Source organism: Ixodes scapularis, unplaced genomic scaffold (assembly GCF_016920785.2).
Source record: "Ixodes scapularis isolate PalLabHiFi unplaced genomic scaffold, ASM1692078v2 PGA_scaffold1__304_contigs__length_218370807, whole genome shotgun sequence".
In the NCBI taxonomy this organism is placed as follows: Eukaryota; Metazoa; Arthropoda; class Arachnida; order Ixodida; family Ixodidae; genus Ixodes; species Ixodes scapularis.
The window spans coordinates 92,246,258-92,269,007 of record NW_024609846.1 but is presented as its reverse complement, the minus strand read 5'-3'; the positions used below and the strand labels follow the sequence as shown (position 1 = coordinate 92,269,007).

At 48.0% G+C, this 22,750-nt stretch overlaps 1 pseudogene; it reads right to left on the bottom strand.

Moving 5' to 3' along the window:
- Positions 1–3,337: 3,337 nt before the first annotated feature.
- Positions 3,338–14,182, bottom strand: LOC121047628 (annotated as a pseudogene).
- Positions 14,183–22,750: the final 8,568 nt, after the last annotated feature.

The window sequence follows — 22,750 nt, the reverse complement described above, 5'->3', positions numbered from 1 at the left end:
GAGAAAGCTGGGAGGGAGCAGAAGTGACGGGGGCGCAGTCGACATCGATCGTAGAGTACTTGACGAAGTTCCGTCAAAGTATGGACGACGCTTTCGCGCTGGAACGTTGAAACCAAGAGTTTCAACGCTGGAACAAGGTGCCGGTTCTGCTTCCCTCGTCAGAGAAGAAGCTTTACGAGGAATGGAGGGGGCCGTTTGTAATTCTCGCGAAGCTGTCCCTTGTGGAATATTTAATCGATGTCGGAGGCAAGCGCAAGAAGGAGGAGGTACCACGTGAATGTGCTAAAGAAGTATGTTGAACGTACCGAAAACGCTACACGAGAGATGTTCTTTGTAATGGAAGCACCCGACGAAATCGGTGACGAAATGGCGTGTTTGGATGTACGGACCCGAGAGGACGGGTCAAGCGGGGGGCTGAACGTGGACGTGGAAGTTCAGGCTCACGAGGTTCAAGAACTGGACGAGTTGATCCGCTCCTACGATGATGTCTTCGACGATAAGCCAAATAGAACCACGAGACTACTGCACGAGATCCCAACGAGCGCCGACCCGATTGCGTCGAAAGCGTAGAGTTCCGGACAGTATCAAGGCCGGGGTACAGGAACAACTGAAGGAAATGCTGGAAATGGGCATTATACAGACATCGACAAGTCCGTGGGCATCCCCCATGGTGTGCGTAGAGTTGAAAGACAACAACATGAGGATCTGTGTCGACTTCAGGAAGCTGAACGCGACAACACGGGATGATGCCTACCCCATGCCTTCACTCCCCGAGATGATTGAGACTGTGGGGAGAGTTACGGTAGTCAGCACCCTGGACATGTCCCAAGGCTACTGGCAAATCGGTCTATCAGAGGAGGCGATTCCCAAGACGGCAATCCGTACGGAAACCGGCTTGTACGAATTTACTGTCATGCCGTTCGGCCTGAAAGGAGCACCGGCGACATTCCAAAGGCTGGTGAACGACCTCCTGAGAGAGCACCGCGACTTCGCTCGGGCCTACTTAGATGACATAGCGGTGTTCAGCAACACGTGGGAGGAGCACCTGCCTCATTTGCGCACCATCCCGGAGAAGTTGCGTCAGGAAGGCCTAACTCTAAAAATAAATAAGTGCCAGTTTGGGAAGGGTGAAGTGCACTACGTGGGGCACGTGATTGGGAACGGGCAAGCACAACCTGACCCTGAAAAGATCGAGACCATCCAGGCGATCGAGAGGCTCTACACAAAGACGGAGGTCCGTTCCTTCTTGGGACTAGTTAACTTCTACCGGAATTTCATTGAAAAACTCGCGGAGCTGGCAGCGCCGCTTACAGACCTCACACATTACAACGGTTAAACCAGCTGAACTATGAAATTAGGGAGAAAGGAGTAAAGACAAGTGATCGCTGGACTACCAGTTGGTAGTCCAGCGACCACTTGTCTTTACTCCTTTCTCCCTAATTTCATAGTTCAGCTGGTTCAACCGTTGTAATATGTACCACCAACTAGCTCAGCTTCTACCCCCTGTTAGACCTCACACGCACGGCTGAACCTAAGCAAGTAGTGTGGACGCCGTCATGCGAGAGCGCATTTCGCGCACTGAAGGAGAGAATATGCAGCAGTCCAGTGCTGCGGAGCCCAGACCCGAGTCGACCCTATATACTCCAAGTAGACGCTAGCAACAGGGCGATCGGGGCCATCCTAGCTCAAACTAGCGAGGGCGTCGAGCACCGCGTTGCGTACGCCAGCCGTAAGCTACTTCTTCGTGAGACGATGTACGCAACAATTGAGAAGGAGTGCCTGGCAATTGTGTGGGCCATGAAACATTTCCATTTGTATGTTTATGGACAAAATAGTCCAGTCGGACCACAACGCGCTCCGATGGCTAAACAACAGCAGGCAGAACAATAACCGTCTACAAAGGTGGAGCCTGTTGCTGCAGGCCTACCAGATTAAGATAGGGTACAAACAGAGTCGGTTGCATTCGAATGCGGACGCCTTGTCGCGTATGTTAGAGCACTAGGATCAGAATGTAGTGCCCCGCCAAGGCTTGCGATCTGCTTCCCCACTGAACATGTAGTCGCAGAGTTTTTTTTATTTTTTATGAACCTGAACGTAAGGGATGTGAAAGAAAAAAGAAGTTTATTGTATTCGGAGTATTTCACTCGTGCGTGTCTGTTTTAGATGCTTAGTTTTATAGATCTGCATTACAGGAGGAGTTGCACTGTGTAATGAAAACAATGGGCCTTTCGTGAGCAGAGGCTCGCAAGTCTTGTTTTCATATGTTTTCATTTTGGTTAAAGGGGGCTTGTTGTGTTATTTTGCATGTTTTTGCCTTCTTCGGGGGTTCGAGCATCTTCGGGGTCGATGGGCCCCAAGTGGAGACGCGAACGTGAACGTTGTAACCTTACACCTGTTTATGTAGAGCTCCGCATACCTTCTTCGTCTGCAAAGGTGATTTGTATTATATCAGCTGCTCTTGACAGCTTCGTTCAGAACGTGTACTGATTTATGTACGCGCATTATGCCGTTGACGGCACGTCCCATTCCGTGTTGCCGACCTCTCGGGGTTGTACCGGGAATCGGCTATTGTGAACACGAGAGATATGTTAAAGACTTTTACGTGCTTTTGTAGGGGTCGATGATTATTTAGCTTGTCGGGATTTGTGTAGCCGTACTACAGAGGCTAGAAAGGGTTTCCTAGTGTCGTCAACGCGGCCGAGGAGCGCTAATATGTTGCGATGACGCGGGCAGGTGGCGCTGCTGCCTTGCAGGCGCGCTGCAGCTTGGCGGTAGGCGCGCGATTTTCAACGGGAGACGCGTCTCCGGATGTAAATGTGTGGCTGCTGTAGCGCTCGCTATCGTTTAATCTTCACGCACGCATATATATATATATATATAAAGAGCACTTCTCTACGAGTCTTGCAAAACCTCTCTGTTTCGGCGGGCGTTCTCCGCAGCGCGCTTGAGACAGACCGCGCGGAGCGGTACGGCCAAAAGAGAAGCGCTCGAGTGTAGTTGCATCTGCTGCACGCGCACGCCTTGTATGTAGGAAAGGTTGGAAGTAAATTGCTAAAATGAGATGATGACGAGAACGTGTGCAAAATGGCATTTATTTTTATTTTACTAATCGACCGTTGCAGACGCCAGCAAGCGCAGCGCGTGTAACAAACAACCCCTTCATCTCCTCATTGCTTTGGAAACGAAATAAAGGTATATTCGCGCAAGCAAAGGAAAAGAGCATACAAACTTGCGAATCGTCCACAAAAACATTACAAAGCTAAATGTCTATTCCTGGTCTTTGTTCGCGAAGAATTTATTTGGTGTGCTCTGCCTCTCCAGTACCGCAGTCCGGTCCTCACCGGCATCACCTCATTTTGAGCAATTTTTGCTTCTCCCTTTGGGAATCTCGATCCTTGTTAATAGCCTTAGCAAAAAAAAAAAAAAAAAATGCATCCTGGTCAGAGCATAGAATTTGATGACATTTGCTGTGACAAAGCGCCCATGCTCACTGGAGCCAACCTCCTGCAGTGCATGCCCCTGAAGGAAGCGCAGGAAACAGATCATGCTCTTAGCATGGAGCTTGTTTCTGGTAAAGAAAACACTGAAGGCGTTTTCCAGTCTGGTTTTCAGTGCCTCAAGTGGTTTCGAAGGGTACAGCAAACCCCCATGATCGAATTCTCTCGTCAATGAGGCGTGCTCTTTTAGCACTGTGCTCTTTTAGCACAACTGCGGCATGAGCCAGACTTCCCTCGTCCAACAATTCATCAACGAGTGCAGTTACACGACCAGCCTTTTCTTTTCCAGCATAAGATGGCTGCAAAAGTGCAGTTACAAGCTCAGCTGGCGAGTTTCCATTCTTTGGTGGTCTTGCAAGGCTGTAGAAAGTTAGGTTGTTAATAATGACCAAAAACTGCTCAGGAGAGGGGTGGTCATTCCATCCAAAGGATTGTCGCACAATTCCAAAGATGTTTTCTAGTTTATCTTGACTAAGGTTTGCAGTCAACAAGTACGTGTAGAGCACGGAGCTAATCAGATAGTCCAGAAGTGACAGTGTGCTCTGCAGAGTCACACGGAGTCCAAGGGCAGTCCCTGCGCTGAGGAATCCACCACCGTCCTGGGCAGCATACTCTTCCCATTCACTTAAGAAAGCAATGAACTTTTTCAAAAACTGGGCACTTCCTGACTGGGCTCGAAGGTCCTTAGACGGGACCCTGGATGACATCACAAAAATCAACATCTCCATCAGCTTCACAAACTGCTCTGTTGGCTCCGTTGTTCTGAACCTTCTTTCCAAGTCACCTTTATAAAAGAAAAGCCCTTTCAACACCTCTTCCCTGAACATCTGAAAAGCCAAATTGACACGCATTTTTTCAAACGCGTTCGGTTGTACATGTGAGCGTCAATGCTTCCTTGTTCCTTTTCCATGCCTCTTTGATGACATCAACATGAGCATGACCACATGAAATCTGTACGCCTTTTGCGACAAAAGTATTCTGCACGCATTTGATCAGATAAGGAAAATCAGAGATGAAGTGTAGGCTCCTTGCTGTGTCGACAGGATGGGGAACCTTGCAGGTGATTTCCTTAGACGAAGCTGCACAAGTAAGGAATATCTGTGAATAACAGGAGATAAGCAAGAAAAGCCTTTCACTGTGATTTTGGGACGGAAATTATCCACCTTTAATGCCGAGCAGCTTCTAGAGACAGCGATTCCAGGAAGCACCATCACTTGTCCAGAAATCGACGAAGAGGCCGGAATTTTCAGCCAGTATCGTAGCCTCCAGGAGAATCTTTGAGAGGACAGGCGCCTTTACATTGCCTCTGGAAGCAAGGACTCCGAGGATTTGTGTCCACTTTCCTGCAAAAATAAGATGTTTCACTGTGAGAAATTAAAATGTAAATCATGGCTTAGGCACCACTGAAGTAAATATGTTGTAAATGACATCACAAGCTTCACTAGGTAGACTAGGCTCTAGGATGTACAACAACCAAAAAAGGCGTACAATCGTATCGCCGTCACGACATACTTATTTGAATTAACTTGCCTTTAAAGGGTTGAAATACTACGACGAGATCGTGGTCACTCAGTGCTGTCTCGTTGCTATCCTCCATGAAAGGACCAATGTCAGCGAAGCCACTCAGTTCGCCAGATGCCGTCACATTGATGTTCTCGGAGAGCTTAATCTCGTCATACACAAGACCACCATGGCAGCCGAACTCGTCCATGTCTCGTGTTTTCTTTTCCAAAGCTGAAAACACACTAGTGTTGAAACCAAACGTGCTTCTAAATCCCTGCATGTGTTCGTCCAGGCATGATTTGCTCGGCAAGGCAAGAATCTTGTGTCTTCTAACATACTCGTAGAGTTGGGGGCTTCTCATGCGCATCAAAATGCACACCAGGACCCACTGCATGTCATACGCCATGCCTCGGCTTGATTTTCTGGATGCCGCCTCAAAACAGGTTCTTACAGCAAGACGCTGCTTTGGTGGGAGGCTCCTGATTTTCTCCTCCAAAACTGAGTTGGAAATTGTTTCTGTGACACCCGAAACTTTGCAACACTTTCTTGGGCTTTTTCTAGCCTTTTTTTTTCGTCCGGAACAGCTGAAGGGACTTCCTGGCAATCCGTTGCTGAAATGTCGTTCGACATTTCTTCTTGAGCCTGCACGTCTGGTTTTGGATGAGCTTTTTTGTGTATTTGCATCGTAAACAAGCTCTCCCGTCAGGTGTTGTCACACAGCAGTTTTTTGCGAAGTGCATGGAACCAAACTGGACACACTGACCAGCTGCCACTGGCTCAATTTCACAGCCTGGGCAAAGAAGCAATCGCTCGGCCTTTTACAATGCCCCAAGGGCGTCATCTCGTCTACTTACACAATTTTTTTCGACTTTGATGCCTCGGCAATATAGGCCGCAAAGGTATGCGCTCCCCTGTGCAGCGGTGGCTTCGGCACATGCCGAGAACGTAACGTGCTTTATGACACGCACGTCGTCTGATTCCATCCTGGCGTGCCATCCAAAGCACAATGCCGTTGGATCGTTCGATAAAACTATTCTGCTGCAATACATCGAGGGCGGCAGAATGTCGCTGAACGGGTGCGTCTCCGGCGCTGGTTCTGTACAGGCATTTCCAGGATCACTGTCATGCGTGGATCCGCTTGCAGCCCTGCGTTTCACTGGTGGGGTACCACGGTCAGCGAGGTTCCTTTCTTTCCTCTTTTTGGGGACAGGACTTATCAGATACGAGGGGCATACATGGGTAAATTACTTTCAAAATGTAATTTAATTACAATTACAATTACTTAGCTTCCAAAGTAGTTTAACTACAATTACAATTACTACTACGCAAAAGTAGTTCATTGCAATTACAAATTACTTTTTAAAAGTAATGCAATTACTTTACAATTACTTATTTCTGAGATTTACCCATCTTGGGCCATATAACTGTAAACGAGTTATATGGCCGCTGTATAAATGTATGCATTCTACTTTCCTTTTATGAAATTTGTTAAATGGATTATAGAACTTAATAGTTTGGAGTAATGAACTCCTGCGTTCTTATATTCTCAAAAAATAGAAAAATAAATGGCGACAAAATCCACAGGTGCGAGTTGAATCTCAGAGCTTATGCAAATGGCATCCAAGTCAAACCAACAAAAAATAAACTTAAAATAATACAAGGAAGCAAATATGCGACAGTACTGGTATCATAAAACTCACGTAAAAATGGCTAATAAGAGATACTTGTAAATGACGTCAAACATTTAAATATACGACAACTTACGAAAACATTTCAGCCACGATGATTCGCTGCCTCTCCCTATCTGTGGACTTGTAACATGCCGGATGTGGGTAACCGTAGCACGCGTACTGTGGTCCCTTCAACAAAACTAGTGTTGCAATAGCAGCAACTCTATTGCCAGGGATTCTGGGTTAATTCAGTGCATGGTAACACCCAAAAAGCTCCTGAGGTAGATAATAAATTTAGGATCGTCATGTAGTCAATCATTAGGATAGCAATGATTGTATCGATGTTATGTGTCTCATAAAAAAAGACCGATTTGAATTTAGCATGGCAAGAACAACCTCGAAAAATTATGACACACTGTAAACGACTTTATTTTCGCGAATTTCGCGAATCGCCTACAATTCGCGAAAAATAAGTCCCGCGAGCAATTCCGGTTTTTTGTAAACACATTAGAATCTATATTGCGACCCCACCGCGTCGCGAAAATTAGAATCCACGAATTATTCCAAAACTGCGGCCTCTTAGACGCCTCGATTTCATGAGTTACTTGAGCGTGTTTCAGATGGAAGATATAGACGAGCCATTATTATTTTTTTTTTATAACTAAGTATTATTGAAAGTGACAAAAAAGTTGCCTACCTACAAATGTTTCCTTCCGCAAATTGGAGGTCGCCTTTCAGTTTTTTGAATTTGCTTTCAGAGACGGTGCGGAGAGTTTGCACCTCACGATTATATTTTTTACATTGCTGCTAATATGTTTAAAGAATTTTTGTAACAATGCCCCGGCAGCCTTTCCTTTTCCATTGTAGATAAGACTGTCGCAGGTTCTCAATGCAAAGCAGCAGTGCGCGCCTCGGGACGGTTCCACAGGCCAGGACGAGAGGACAACGCGTGGAGGGTCACGATAGAGGTGTAAAAGCAAAGTGCCAAGCCAAGCCCTCTATATATAAAAAAGAAGCCTTCAACGAACAACAAATGTAAAAACAAGCACCCTACAGTCTAAGGCCGCGGTTTGTAAGTTTTGGAATCCCATCCAATCAGGCTGACAAACGGTTGAAAGGGTTAGGTAGAGCGAACACTAAATAATGAAGATTTATACAAAAAGGTAGACGAGGATTGGGAGAAGCAAGAGCAGTGTAGCAACAACAGTTGCAAGTAAGGCCTGCAGGGTGAGTCGTGTTAATGAGACCTGCTACTTCTTTGCTTCTTCGCCTCGATCTTAAAAAGTAGCACGACTTACTGTTAGTGGTACCAACATACGAGATAGAGGAGAAGGGCGTGAAAAACTCATAAAGAAAAGAGAATAATTTCATAAACAAAAAAGACCCCACCCTTGACTGAAATATGTAAGCGAATATGCTAGCGGCGAAGACGCGTAAGGAGAACCTCGAACCTCCCCGCCTCGACGCGATGATGTGATCGGAGCCAACCAGCTCGACTTCGACCCTCGATGCCCCCGTGTGGGAATGAGAAATAAGAAAGACCCCTAGAAACAGGAGAAACAGGAAGCGAACGAGACGAAGAGTCAGATTCAACTACGACAGGAACGAAAACGGACGCAAATGTAGCCCTCATTTATCAAATTATTTCCCAAATTCTTTATTAAATCGTTTTACAGTCTACAAAATCCTTCATTCCGTTCTATCCCGGCCTCTCTTTCCCATCCCTCTTTTTCCTTTTTTGAGCAGGTTGGGAGACACTCTCTCCCCTGTCGCTTTGGCTGTGCTGTCGTTCCGTGGCCAGGGGGGAAAAACGCCGCCTCCGCAAAATCTGGCAAAAGTAATTGTAATTGTGCCTGAAATTTAGCAATTACTGACGCTAGAAAGTAATTAAATTACAATTACAATTCCTTTTAGCCAAAAGTAATTATTGCAATTACAAATTACCAGGAAAAGTAATTAAATTACAGTAATTCAATTACTGTAATTGAATTACTACCCAAGTATGACGAGGGGGCGTCGGGGAATATCGTAGGGACGGCGTCGTCCGTGAGCACTGGCCGTTCGCAGTCCAGCTCGACGAGCTCGCTATTGATGACGTGCTTGAAAGTTTTTTCTATGTAGCGTTCATCAAAGTGACGGGAACACACGACACAGGTTTTGTCGAGAACTTTGTCTTCTCGCTTGATGTTCCTCGCCCATTCTTGCCGACAAAGGGGGTCGACTGGAGCCCGAAACAACGATACTTTTTCTGCAGCCGATTTGTAGCCGCCTTTGCACAACGGCACGAAGCAGGTCCTACCTTTCTTCGCCGGCATGCTCAGATGCATCCAACACACTGACGCATGACACACCGTTGGTGTTTCGCTGTGCACCGCGACGTAATCCACAGATCCGCACAAACAACAAAGGAAGACCCTCGGACGGCTCGGTTCTGTCACATGGAAAAACGTGCTTCCGCCATTTTCGCCCGGGCCGCCTACGGGGAGAATAGCGCGCCTGCTGGACGCAGCGCCACGTGCGCGCGTCATCCAAACCGGTTTCTGTCACGATCTTTCTGGAACGTGGACTAAGGGGCCGAAGCACCCGCCGAGGAGAGACGACACGCAGCCCGGTTGTGAAGGTGGACGATGACTGGCCGGAGCAGCGTGCGCTCAACGGCGTTTATTGTCGCGATGACCAATTTTGCCCACCGAGGCTGGCGGCCATCGGCGGGTGGACGGGAGAGGGCGCTACATCACTTTCACAACCCTCCCCCTCAGTTTGTTTTTCCTAAAACAAAATATATGAAAAGAACACACACGGCCGACACCAACTCGGCGTCTGCTCGTACCAAGTCCTGGCTGGTCGACGACGAAGATCACCCAGGCGAGTAGCGGTCAGGTGGCCTTCGCTGCCGCGTACTCCGCCTGGGCACTGGAGTTGATGGGCCAGGTGGGGCAACGCCGGGCGCTGCCTGTACCGGTCGCGCTCCACCCGGTGGAGCTGCAGGGACCGGATTGGGGATTGGCACCGGTACAACTGGTGCCTCAGGAGTGGCGACGCTTGTCGCCTCCGGGCTGGGTGGCGCTCCACTGGCCACGACTGGTGGTGTTGGGCCCCCTGCAGGCTGGTCCTTTGAAGCGACGGCCGAGGGTGGAAGCCAGGTCCCGAGGCGAGGCCTGACATGGTCGGCGTGGCGGTGCCAGGTGGTCCCGTCGGGCATGCGGACGAGCAGCGACGAGGCACTCGCTGGTGAAACCACACGCCCGGCAGACCATGGTGGGCCAGGACGGAAGTTCCTGGCGTACACCGACGCTCCCGGCACCGGCAAAGGCCCGGGACGGCACCCTCGGTCAGCAGCTAGCTTCTGCTTCAGCTGCTCCAGGAGCGCCGCGGACCGGAGGTCTGGATGCAAGACGTCCAGGAGGGTCTTGACCATCCGGCCCAGCAGAAGCTCGCAGGGGGCACGGCCAGTGACCTCAAGGGGAGGTGGTCCGGTACTGGAACAGTACCCGGGCCACCTGCGTTCGGAAATCCCCGGGCTGGCTCTTCTTGAGCTTGTCCTTGAGTGTCTGTACCACCCGCTCTGCTGCACCATTGGAAGCGGGGTGGTACGGCGGAACCAGCATCCGGCGGATCCCATTCCTCTACAGCCAGTTCAGGTACTCGGCGCTAGCGAAAGCGGGACCATTGTCGGACACAATAATGTCCGGCAATCCCTGCGCCGCGAAGACTTGCCGCAGCGCCGCAATGGTCGCGCTTGCCGAGGGACGGGTGACCGGCAGTGCCTCCACCCACTTGGAGAAGGCGTCCACTACCACCAGGAAGTAGTGGCCCTTGAAGGGTCCCGCATAGTCCACGTGCAGGCGGGACCAGGGCCTCTGTGGAAACGGCCAGGGAGTGATCTCCACGTGGCGCGAGGCTCGCTGGTTCTCCTGGCAGGCCTGGCAGCCTTGCACCTGGTGCACAATGTCCTGGTCCAAGCCAGGCCACCAAACGTGCGACCGTGCCACCATCTTGGTCTTTTCCACGCCAGGATGTCCCGCATGCAGCAACTGCAGCACCTTGGCCCGCAGACTTTGTGGAATCACCACCCTGGAACCCCACAGGAGGCAGCCCTGCTCCAAGCTCAGCTCGGCGGCCTTGTGGTTGTAGGCCTGGTGACGCAGCTCCTCCCCTCGGGCAACCGCCTTGACCACCTGAGACAGGACCGGGTCCCGGCTGGTCGCCTGCGCCACCGCAGTCCTGGTAAGCACCCCCGGGTAGGCCCGCTCCAGCAGGAAAACGTCAGCTGGCTCTGGAACGGCAGCAGGCACCTCCCGCAGGGGCAGGCGGCTCAGGGCATCGGCAGGTCCCAGGTCCTTCCCAGGGCGGTAGACCAGCTTGTACCTGTAGGCTGCCAGCGTCAAGGCCCAGCGTACCACACGAGGCGATGCTTGCACTGGGACTGCCTTGTCAGGTCCCAGCAGCCCCAGCAGCGGCTTGTGGTCCATGACCGCCTCGAACTGCCGGCCCCACAGGTACTGATGGAAGCGCTGGACCCCGAAGATGAGGGCCAAGCCTTCCTTGTCGAGCTGGCTGTAGCGTTGCTCTGCCGCATGGAGACGACGAGAAGCAAACGCCACAGGGCGTTCCTGACCATCCTGACCCCGGTGCGACAGGACGGCTCCTACCCCGTACGGCGACGCATCCACGGTGAGGACCACAGGCTTGGCCGGATCGAAGTGCACCAGCACTGGAGCCTTAACGACGAGCTCCTTGCTGCGCTGGAAGGCCAAGTCCTGCTCCTTCTTCCAGGCCCACTGCTGCCCATCACGAAGCAGGAGATGCAGCGGCTCCAGATGCGTCGAGAGGTTGGGCAGGAACCTCCTGTAGAAGTTGATGAGGCCGAGGTAGCTCTGAAGCTCCTTCTTGCTCTTGGGCTTCGGTGTCTTGAGCACGGCCTCAATCTTGTGGGGTGCCGGGGCCAGGCCAGCCTGGGAGATGATGTGTCCCAGGTACTCCACGCTGGGGGTCAGGAACACGCACTTGTCCAGCCTCAGCTTGAGACCGGTGTCCTGTAGTCGTGTCAGGACTTTGCGCAGGTTCTGCAGGTGGTCCCCGTCGTCGGTACCGGTAACCAGGATGTCGTCCAAGTACACCGCCACGTGCCTCATGCCCCTGAAGAGGTTGTCCATCTCTCTCTGGAAGATGGCTGGGGCTGAGGCCACGCCGAACGGTAGGTGCGTGTACTGGAAGAGTCCCATGGTTGTTGAAATGGTGACATACTTCCGGGCGGCATCCTGGAGCACCAGCTGCTGGTAGGCATCTCGAAGGTCGAGCTTGGTGAACTTCTGTCCCCCGGACAGAGCCGACCAGAGATCTTCTACCCGAGGCAGCGGGTACTTCTCGACGGTAGCGACGGGGTTGATGGTGACCTTGAAGTCCCCGCAGATCCTGACGCGGCCGTCTCGCTTGAGGACTGGAACAATCGGTGCAGTCCACTCGGAGGTCTTGACGGGCACCAGGATACCCTTTCGCTGCAGCCGTTGCAGCTCCTGGGTGACCCCGGCCTTCAGGGCGAACGGCAGCGGACGCGGCTTGAAGAATCGAGGCCGGGTTCCCTCGGGTACGTGGATGCCGACCGTCGTGCCGGCGAAGGTGCCCACCCCCGGCTGGAACAGGGACTGGAAGTCGGTCAGGAGGCTCGGGACGTCCTTCACCAAGTGCAGCGCAGCTTCTGGGTACTCCGGCAGCCGAACACCCAGCGAGTGAATCCAGTTCCGGCCCAGCAGCGTCGGCGACGACCCCTTGGTTAAGTAAAGGGGAAGGATTGCCTCTCTGTCGCCAAGGCGAACGCTGACCTGGGCCCGACCCTGGACCTGGGAAAGCTGCCCGGAGTAGCTGCGCAGCATGACGCCAGACGCCTCGATGGACACGCCGGGGAAGGTCCGCTTGAACAGCTTCCCAGGCATGACCGACACGCTGGCCCCTGTGTCCAGCTCCATGGTGATAGGTAGGCCGCAGATTTCGACTGACACCAAGTAAGGTGGCACAGACGACGAAATTCTCCTGGTGTGCCACACGTCGAAAATCTGCGGGTCCTCGGCCACGACGTGGACCCGTGGACCCATTTGACCTCCGTATTGAGCGGTTTCACGTGACGTACTTCCGGTTCGAAATCTCGCCGGACGCCATGTTGATGAACTTTGGCGTATGTCTTTTTATGCGCGAATGCAGTGCGAGTTTTCGAGCTCGCTCGCGTACCTTCGCATCGTGATTGACAGCGTTTGCTAGAGTAGTCATCAATATAAAAAAAATCTAAATCTAGTACTAGATCCTGTTTTTTTACGTACCGGTCTCTATTTGCAGTGCAGACAAGCCGGCGCTTAGAACCCGGCCTGTCGGCGCGAGATCAAAATCGCTCCTGTAATTGCCGGCAGAGCGACTCAGAAAGGAAACAAAGCGAGGTAGGCATAGATCGTGCGGCCAAAATACAACTTATTCAAACCTAGTGATTTCTGTCGTCGGGGAACCACTCGCCAAGCTTCTGCGTTTCACAAACTCTAAAAACGATGCCAACAAGTGAGCGTATGAATGCAAACATTTCAGGAGAGTGCCTCAGTGACGTCACTGATGACCTCACCGGCATCCGCATCCCCTATTGAAAATTCCATCAAGCTACGTAATTTGGGACACTGACTGCCGGTCAGCAGCCTTGGTGGAACGTGATGGACCATCAGACGTCATCTGATGGTCCATCAGATGACGTCTGACTGCCACTGCCAAGGGAATTTCATCAACAAGGGCAGCATTCATATAAGAGTAAAGCTATACGCACTCATAAATATCGCCAAATGCCTCGATAAAACAAAAAGTTCGAGAAAAACAAAAATGCAGCACCACCGCGCATCGAACCCGCGACCACATGCATACAAATCGGACACCCTAACCGCTATGCTACGCCCCACCTTTTTTTTTTTCCTTAAAAACACATTTATTTACATATTATTTACAGATGATTTCCACTCGCAGGTGGTTTGCACAACAGTTGAACAGATAGACTTACAAAGCAGAACGAACTTGACAGTCACTGGCCCGAGCAAAACAGAGGAAAGATACGTTATATGGGCATGGGCATGACGTATTTACAACACAACAGGGCGCCCCTGCGCAGCGCGCCCCTCACTCAGCTTCCCCGCACTGGCTCTCGCGAGGTAGCCGCCAAACCCCACCACGCTGAGGCCGGTGCCTACGGCGGATACCCCCGGCCTCCAGCTGTCTTTCCACGCACCGCCACTCGTCGGTAGCTGTGCTTGTCCCCCTGTCAATCAGTGATATCACCCAGTCCAGCTTGGCCACGAAGTAGTCCCAGGTTGGGCGTGCGTCTATGTGGCATTGCACCATCGCAGTGCGCGATTGCCAGATGGCGTGCAGTCCTAGTAGCACCAACACATAGGTCACCTCTGCCGTCTCCCTGCCGCCTAGAGCCAGATACTTGAGGTTAACCCACTCTACGTCGAAAGCCGTTCTTAGGTTGAAAATCGTCCTCATCTCGTCCCAGAACAGGTAGGCGTTCGAGCACTCGACGAGGACGTGTTGGATGGTCTCGGTGGCACCGCAGAGGTCACAGTTGAGCGACCAGGGCACAAAAATCCCCCTCCGGTGCAGCCATGTTTTGACTGGAAGCACCTCCAGATGCATGCGCACAAAAAAGTCCTTGCTGGCCGCAGAGACAGGGAGACGGCGCACGAGCTTGAAAAGTCCTGCTGTGCCGCCGGGTACTGGCGGCGGCCTATACAAAGGCGATGGAAAGGTCACAGAAATTGTGTCCCAGTAGAGTTTTCTTTTGCCGACGGTCGCCAAATAATCCCAGGAGAACCGAGCCAGGAAGAACTCGATGGAGGCCGCTATTTACCGTTAGAGAAACTCGCTTTGACTATTCGTTTTATACAAAATGCGTTGGCTGCAAATGCAGTTAAGCCGTCAGCATGTTATGCAAAGCACTCGTACATCACTCGCCGTACTTCAGTTCTACTCACCTGCCATGTAGAGTACTTTCGCGTCGTAGAACGATCCTTTTGTTCGCGCATCACCGGCCCAGTAGACCTGGTACACCTTGTCGTCTTCAACTACACCGCTTAAGTCCCTTACATCGTCGGAACTCACAACAGGCTGGGTCTTGTCGAGTAGAAATTCTACTAAAACATAAGACATTGTAGAGCCCGGGCAGGATCGACAGGTTAAAGAAAGCGGGCAAACAAACCGAGTCGAGAGCGATCGTTCATGAAAGCTCGGCGAAGCCTCTATGGGCGAAGCGAAGTCGGCGAAGTGCGAAGTGTCGTGTTCGGCGCTTCCGCGGCCTTCTGATCAAGGTTGTCGGTCGGTTGCGTGTCATATCTCTAACGTCCGCGGTTTTATGGGCTCACGTCCCAAAATCGTTTTCTCGTGCATAGATTACTTTTCGTATTCATAGATTTGACGAAATAGTGGTATCCGAACGAACTTTACGTCCTTTGACCGTACGTCTGTCTGCACGTCAAAGCTTTCTGACGTACAGTCAGAGACAATCGATGTACAGTCAGAATCACCACCAAGACATCCTGATGGCATTTCGCGGCGGCCGACTCCCACCAGGAAACCATCAGAAAGCCGACAAGCGGGGTCTGACTGGAGTTTGACTGTCGGTCAGAGTAACTTGTTGGCCAATCAGACATGCTTGACGTACAGTCAGGCACAGTCAGCGGTCCACTAGAAAACATTGACTGCCAAGCAGGGTTACATTGATGGATTTTTCCTTCGGGTCGTCATCGTCATCATCACGGATGACGTCATCAGTGACGTCACTGATGAAATCATCGGCATCGTCACGTGACCCCCCAAGGTCACGTGACCCCCCCCCCCCAGGTCACTTCACCCCCAGTACCCTTCCCTCCTCCTCCTCAAGAGGTGCGCTCTAATTCGGTGTTACAGGGAGTTGTAAACGGCTTTCACTTTTTGCTTCATACAAATGTAGTACGCTTCCAACATGTCTAAAGACAATTTATCTATGAGCAATGTGGAAGGACCGTTGTATACAAGGAAGAAACACGCCATGTATAGTGTCTGCACACTGTCTTTTTTATGTTGCATATTAGCAGTGTGACTCCTGCTTTAGCAAAGAAGGTGACGACATCTCCCTCCTCCTCCCACGGGCACACCATTTTCCCCCGTGTTCTAAGAGAGCTCGATTTCTGTTGCAAAGTTTGAACGTGGCTACATTTGGATTTAGCCCTCTCACAAACGTCTGGGGCCTGGCGAGAGCAACACGGATGCTTTGGTGCGAGATTGGGTGCCCATGTAATTTCCGAAAAGAAAGCGTGCGTACCAAGAACACTGTATGGCTTTGGCGCATGCTCAATGGCAACGACGTCATTTTGTTGGATACTCAGAGCGGTGCGGTGCGTTAGCAGGTGAAACTACCTATCATTTTACCGGGTCGTTAACCCCGGCCATCTGGCCATGAGACGCAACCGATAGTAAGGGCCAATGAACCGCTGACAACAGCATGGGCTCAACGACTTCCGTCATGAAAATAGTTAAACACTTAGTGTCAGGTGCACCATATCCGTGTAATTATCTGATTAATATTTTAAGGGCCGCTAGGGCCGGTTTCTTTTTTTTTCTTTCTTTTTCGCGCATGTCAAACGAAAATTATGATCTCAGTAGCACTGTAGCATGCCCGGTAAAAATACTTATCTAGAAAAGACAGACTATTTGATGAGCACAAAGTTAATTGATGTCTGCATGCCTTCAACCTATGACATATTTCTGGTACTGTACTTTTTTGCGACATGGTACTATGCAGTGGTACATCGGCCTCGCACTCCGAGGTCACTCTTTTAAGCGGCCTAATACGGCCTTTATTAATTCGACACTGTAAATTCCCTGTCTCTACTGTCGTCGAATACAAAGTTGATGTTAGTTCTTCTAAATCTAAGTGTTCGCCATGAAGCGCGAGGTTGAACAACATAGACTGGCCATTCTGTAATAACTAAGGAGCTTACCGAAACAGAATTGACCTTAAAATGAAAATGTGTTAAAATAGTTATATACCACAAGACACAGCATTGTTTTTGTCCCGTGCTCATTCATGGCATTACGCTTCAATAAAAAGAAAATGACTGCCCAGTTTGGAGGGACAGAAAGCAAACCAAAGCGCTCGAGTATACTCGGCTGTTTCGGTTTGCTCCATGCTCTTCTCCGTTAATTAAAATATTAACAAAGAACACGTGCTCACGTAACACAGTGTGCGAAACCCGGGTCTAAACTGTTCCTTCCTCACGGAAGCGATTCGCACAGACAACCATTGCTCACGGTGACAGACGAATGTGTAACGAGTCTTTTAGAAGCCACAATATATTTCGTGTTGACTTAATTCGGATATCTGTAGCCCATCTTAAAAGGCCGCTAACACTGACCACTTTCTGTATAATCTGCATGGTGGCTGGAGATCCCAAGCCACGGGTGTTGAAGTGTGCATTTACCGTGCCCGGATTGCTGTCTTTCGCATGCCCAAAGTGTTGGTCAAAGCCATATCTGTGTCAGTCTTCTGGTTCACACAAGTGACCCTTGTTAGCTTAATTGGCTGTGTTAATTGCTCCGTCTGGCTTTTATACTTTTGTGTTCGGGGGATGTCGAACGTATTCCCGGGCCTAATGTCAACAATACGGAGAATAGCCAGATTAAAAAGACAGAATCCTGAAAGAAAAGTTAGGGCACAGGCGAGCTGGTGATTATTAAGCATCATTATAAAACAGTGACACGGAACAAGTGTCACTCGTTTTATTATGTTGCTTAAAGAAGAATCCATTGATTGTTGCCAACTTCAAATCTGAGACCGAAGATTTCGACTGACTTGATCACGTTGATCGAAAAATTACTGATATACTTTCAAGAGTGAACTCCTTAGAAGCCAAGGTTCCAGACCTTACACACGTCTGGGACGATGTCAGAGAGCTTAAAAGAGATTTTGAAAGCATTAAAACTTATCTCAACCACTCCCAGCCTTTCATCGCTAGCACATCGAAACTAGGTAAAACGTGGATAATCCAAAAGGTGCGATTCCAATTGACTTCGAGACGTGGGGTCTCAAAGCTAATTGGAATTTTGTGTGAAGACCTTATTTTCACATCTGCTTGGTGTTCAAGTTGGTGTTTCTGAACGTATTCACAAGCTTAGCTACGGCCGACGTCCTAACAATGTACGACCTGTTGTCGATAAACTACTTGACAATTGTGATAAGGCTGCTGTAACGAAGGCCCCCAAACGTAAGCACCATGAATTGAAGAAGGTTTTTGATCGGCGATGGCTTGTCACCGCGAATGGCACGTGCACGTTCTAGACTTTGGAAATTCGGCAAATATTTGCGGCCTTAAAATCGTAAACTGAAGCTTAGGGTAGATAAAGTGTACTGTGACAGAGATTTTTTATATATGATTTTTTGAAAGCCCGTATTGTTGAATTAAAATCTAACAAAGCACCGCACGATTGACTTCCGCGGAATGACAAAGAACAACCTATGCGCGCTGCCCGTTCACCTTTCTTTTTTACTTACGAACTTTCGAAGTGTCCTAAAAAGCGGGATATCTTGCTCGATTACGCTATCATGTGTGACAACCAGTCATTCTTGCACGGAGACGTGGCTCTCACATGATAATCTCAGCTCTGAACTTATGAACTCAAGGTATTCCATCTCTCGTAAGTATATGTGGCACACAAAAGCGAGGTTGTTTTGGTTAATATTAATACAATTTGTTGGCATCTGCAGTTGATATGGTTAAAGACATCAAATGTTTTGGAGAAAAGAAAAATTTTTCATATATACTTTGTGACATGCGTTTGTTAGAGTCATCCAAATTTCGGATTGAATGTTTTGTGGCTAAGTTAAGCACATCTCTTGACAAAGTGTTTTCAGATGATCCTCATAGCTTTGTTGCTTTCGCTGGGGATTATAATTTTCCGTGAATTGAATACGTATAAAAATCCTGACCACATCTTGCCGTAATAAAAAGGTACCGTCAATTTATGAATGCTATGAGTAGTTTCGGTTTTCATCAAGTGATCAAAAAGCGCAGCGGAGTGCTACCAATTTTATTTATTTTTCACTACCCATCCTGATTAAGTATATGATGGAAACAACTCAAATTTTTTTAATGACTAAGCTCTCTTAAATAATTTTTTTTTTCAGTTGACGCCCCTGCTTCTGAAAGGACGGGAAAAATAATTTGGAACTCTGTCAAAGCCGACGACGTCAACATCAATGAAATCGCTTAAAAGCATTTCTGTGCTTCGAAGGACCTTTAACACATAGTCAGTAGAGTACAACTGGTGTCACCTTTAAATAAACGATTAATGAGCTCAGTGATCAATATGTTCGAAGACGTTGGATCATTTGTAATCTCTGATCACAGTGGTCCAACCATTTATATCAAAAGCATGCCTAGAAAGATGCAAATGCTTTCTCAATCTGCTAAGAATGTAAATGACAATGCTTCATGGTCCCGTTTTCGGCAATTAGCAAGAATTTGTAAACAAACAAGTACGAACTTCTAAAGGCAAGTCCTTCAATATTGATCTCTATGATATCTACCATTCTAAACCTTTTTTTTAGTAAAAAAAAGGTTTAGAAAATTAGGAACCCTACAAAAAGAAATTTTTTTTATTATTGTAAATTTGAGTGGAGCACAACTTGGGGAAAATGAAGTGTGTAAGAACTGCAACCAATATGTCACCAGTCTTTCTAGCCGTGAGTCATTCCCGATGCCACAACTTTCTACACACCATGCCTTCAGTGAAATGGAGACTATAACCTATCCTCCAGAACTAAATTTGAATTTAATAAAGAACCTGTTGCTCAGCTTATCTCCTGGTTGTGATGGCATAAATAGCAAAATTTCAAAACTAGCTAAGCACACCTCATCTTTTTATTTGTGTAAATATTTTAACAGATCACTTTCCACAGGCAGCATTCCTACTCACTGAAGACATGCTGATGTAATTTCAATTTTTAAGTGCGGGTCCTTTAAAGAACTAGGTAATTATATACCTTTTTCCTTAACGAGTGTGAGCTCTAAACTCCTGGAGCCTATTATATATAGAAACATTATGCAATTTGTAGATGCCAACAATGTATTTTTTTAAAAGTAGCGTGGATTTTGTAAGGATGGATCTTGTACAGCACAGCTCTTTGAGTTGGCGACCGACATTCATGCCAATCTCAATACACGTACACAAACAGACGCTGTTTCTTGATTTCCCTAAAGCTTTTGACTGCGTGCCACATTTTAGAGTTATCGGTAAACTAAAGCAACTGAAATTAACTCAGTTCTAGATAATTGGATCAAAACTTTTCTTACTTCTTACCAATAAACCCAGTCAGTCCGGCTTGGCTGGGCATAATCTCATTCCCTTCATGTTATTTCTGGAGTACCCCAGGCCCCTTGGGCTTCCTTGTTTATATTAACGCTCAGGAGCTGTGCTTGTCTATTTGCCAACGAGCTTTTATCTATCGTCGTTCTATTAATAGGGAAAATGATTGCCGAAAGTTACCATCAACTCACTGTCAGCTGATAGAAAAGTTAATATCCTTCGAATACCTTGGGGTGCCCCTAAGCTTTGACCTGTCTTGGAAAACTCACATTGAGCATGTAACTTTAAGTGCTGACAAAACATTCATATTTTTAGACGCCATTTTAACAAGCCTTGCTGCAAATTAACCAACTAGCCTACTGCAATCTTGTCACCTCCAAACTGGAGTATGCTTCTATGATCTGGAATGCGCACCAGATCTATCTCTCTGACTAGTTAGAAATAATTTAAAACCGCCGACTTGCTTCAATCACGACTACTTATCTCCGTGCACTTCGGCACTTTTATAACCTGTTCTCCAAGCCCTGGATTGATCGCAAGTTAATTTCATAAGCCAATCATATCTCTCTTCGCCGGGACCATTGTCATCAACTAATATTGCCTTTTAATAGAACTGATACTTTCAAAAACTTGCCTCTCCTTTTAGGTATAAGTGACTGGAATGCACGACCTGAATCCATCGTAAAAACGAGTGATCATTCTTTATTCATAGAAGAGCTCACCTATACATGCCTATTCAGGGTATGATGTTACAAGTAGTTGTGGAAAGCGAATGATTGCTTTTAACTGCATTTGCATATTTTCTGAGCATTTTTGGAGTTACACCGTGTGTATATATTACCCTCCTTATGTAAGCCCCTCCCCCCCGCCCCCCCACCCTCCCAGACCGGTGTCTTTAAGGTGTAACTTATTTATGTCATTTATTAACAATATACTCAGGCTATTTGCTGGCCAAATCAGGGTGGGACTATGTATAGTGACACTGTAGGCCATTTCAAAGTTTTACAATAAAGGAAATGAAAAGTTTCTGTTGATATATAACCGCTCATTCTTGGCAAAATGTTAATTATGTGGTAAAAAGAGGTTTCAAAATGTCCTCACGGCGCATATAAATAATATGTGAATATTCAAAGATCTCAAGTATATTAATGCGAAATCATGTGCTATCCCATGAAGCGAAGCCGGCGGCGTCTGTAACCAGGGAAAAAACACGAAATAAATGCCTATTCTCTCAATGGCTGCGCTAAACGGCACCTAGGTAGTCGACTTTCGAAGATGTTTGTTTTTATAGCCTGCGGGGGCGCTCGCGCGCTCAAGCGGAGTGGGGGCAACCTTGTCCAGCGGCCAGTCGCCGTTGGGGAGCCGACAGGTGATAAACACTGTTTTTGTTGAACTTGATTCCGGGTGTCATACCTCCCTACGAGCAGCAACAAGGCCAAACAGCTGCAATCCGCAGCATTAACTTCAGTCTCAGAATCACCCAAAAAACCCATAGCTTCATCCTGTTTCTTATCTAAATTTCCCTTATCGAAACTTGAAAAAAAAAAAAGGCGAACAGGATCCGCGTTTTACTGTAGATGTGGCGGGATTTTTAGAGCACTTTCTGCGACAGCGAGGTGAACAATACCTACGACAGCCAGACCCCCACCCAAAAAATTGAAACAGTTCCAATAAAGATAAGGCAGGATTACATCAAACCGAATGCGTAGCTTCAGAAGCCCTTGAAAACTAAACAGCTAAGAATGAACGCATTTCCGTGCCCCAATCGAAGAGGCGCATACTCGAATGTCAGTAGCCCTGGACCACAATGATGTTGGCACTGTCCTCCAATACCCACAGCGACATCTGAATGGACTCTTGAAGGATTCAGGATCTTTGAAATAAAACGTTTGATTAACCTCTACTAAAAAAAGAAAAAGGTACGAAATGAATAATTATATACAAACCGTCGTTAGTGTGGAAAAAATTCAGCGACCAGTGTTTTTCGGTCTTAATAACGGAAAACATATTCAATTACCAGTGTTTTTTTTCGATTTTAACCGATATTTTCTTTTCGTCACCGGCGGATATTTATCAATGTTTTGCGGTTAAAACCGTGGAGTGCGTATCCTACTTAGATCTTACTAAATATGAACAAAAGTTGGTCTCAAAGAGTCTTGGCCGCCCTCTGGCTCTCTTTTATCCAAGTGCTCATGCCCCATCACGTGTTAAGAACTGAAACTTAAGTTTCAAGTAAAGTGGGCCCTGCCGAACACTGTCCTTTAAACTCCGTCACCGCGTGCTAAAGCATCTAGAGCCCCATGCACGTTTTTGCTTTTTTGCTTGGTGTCAACAATAGTGGACATCTATTATAAAACATTATAGAAGACTAAACACGCGGAAGAACACTAAAATCATCCTATACCAACTCCCTAGTCCTACGCTTTAGTTTTAAGATATAGCACATAATACTTTTTTTCGTTGGTTGGGAAGCAAGTAAGTGAAATATTGAAGAAATGCCTCATTTGAGGTTTAAAAATTGCCATAGACTAATATATTTTAACCGAAGCCACAAAATATGTTTGCGCGATATCTTCTAAACACTCAATTACTATAATATCCATCGTCAATAAAATAAAACCGATCATCAAATAAATAGCCTTTCGGTTAGAGGTAGAGTAAACACACAATAGTCTTTATGCAAACAAAATTTAAGAATACAGGATTGTACTC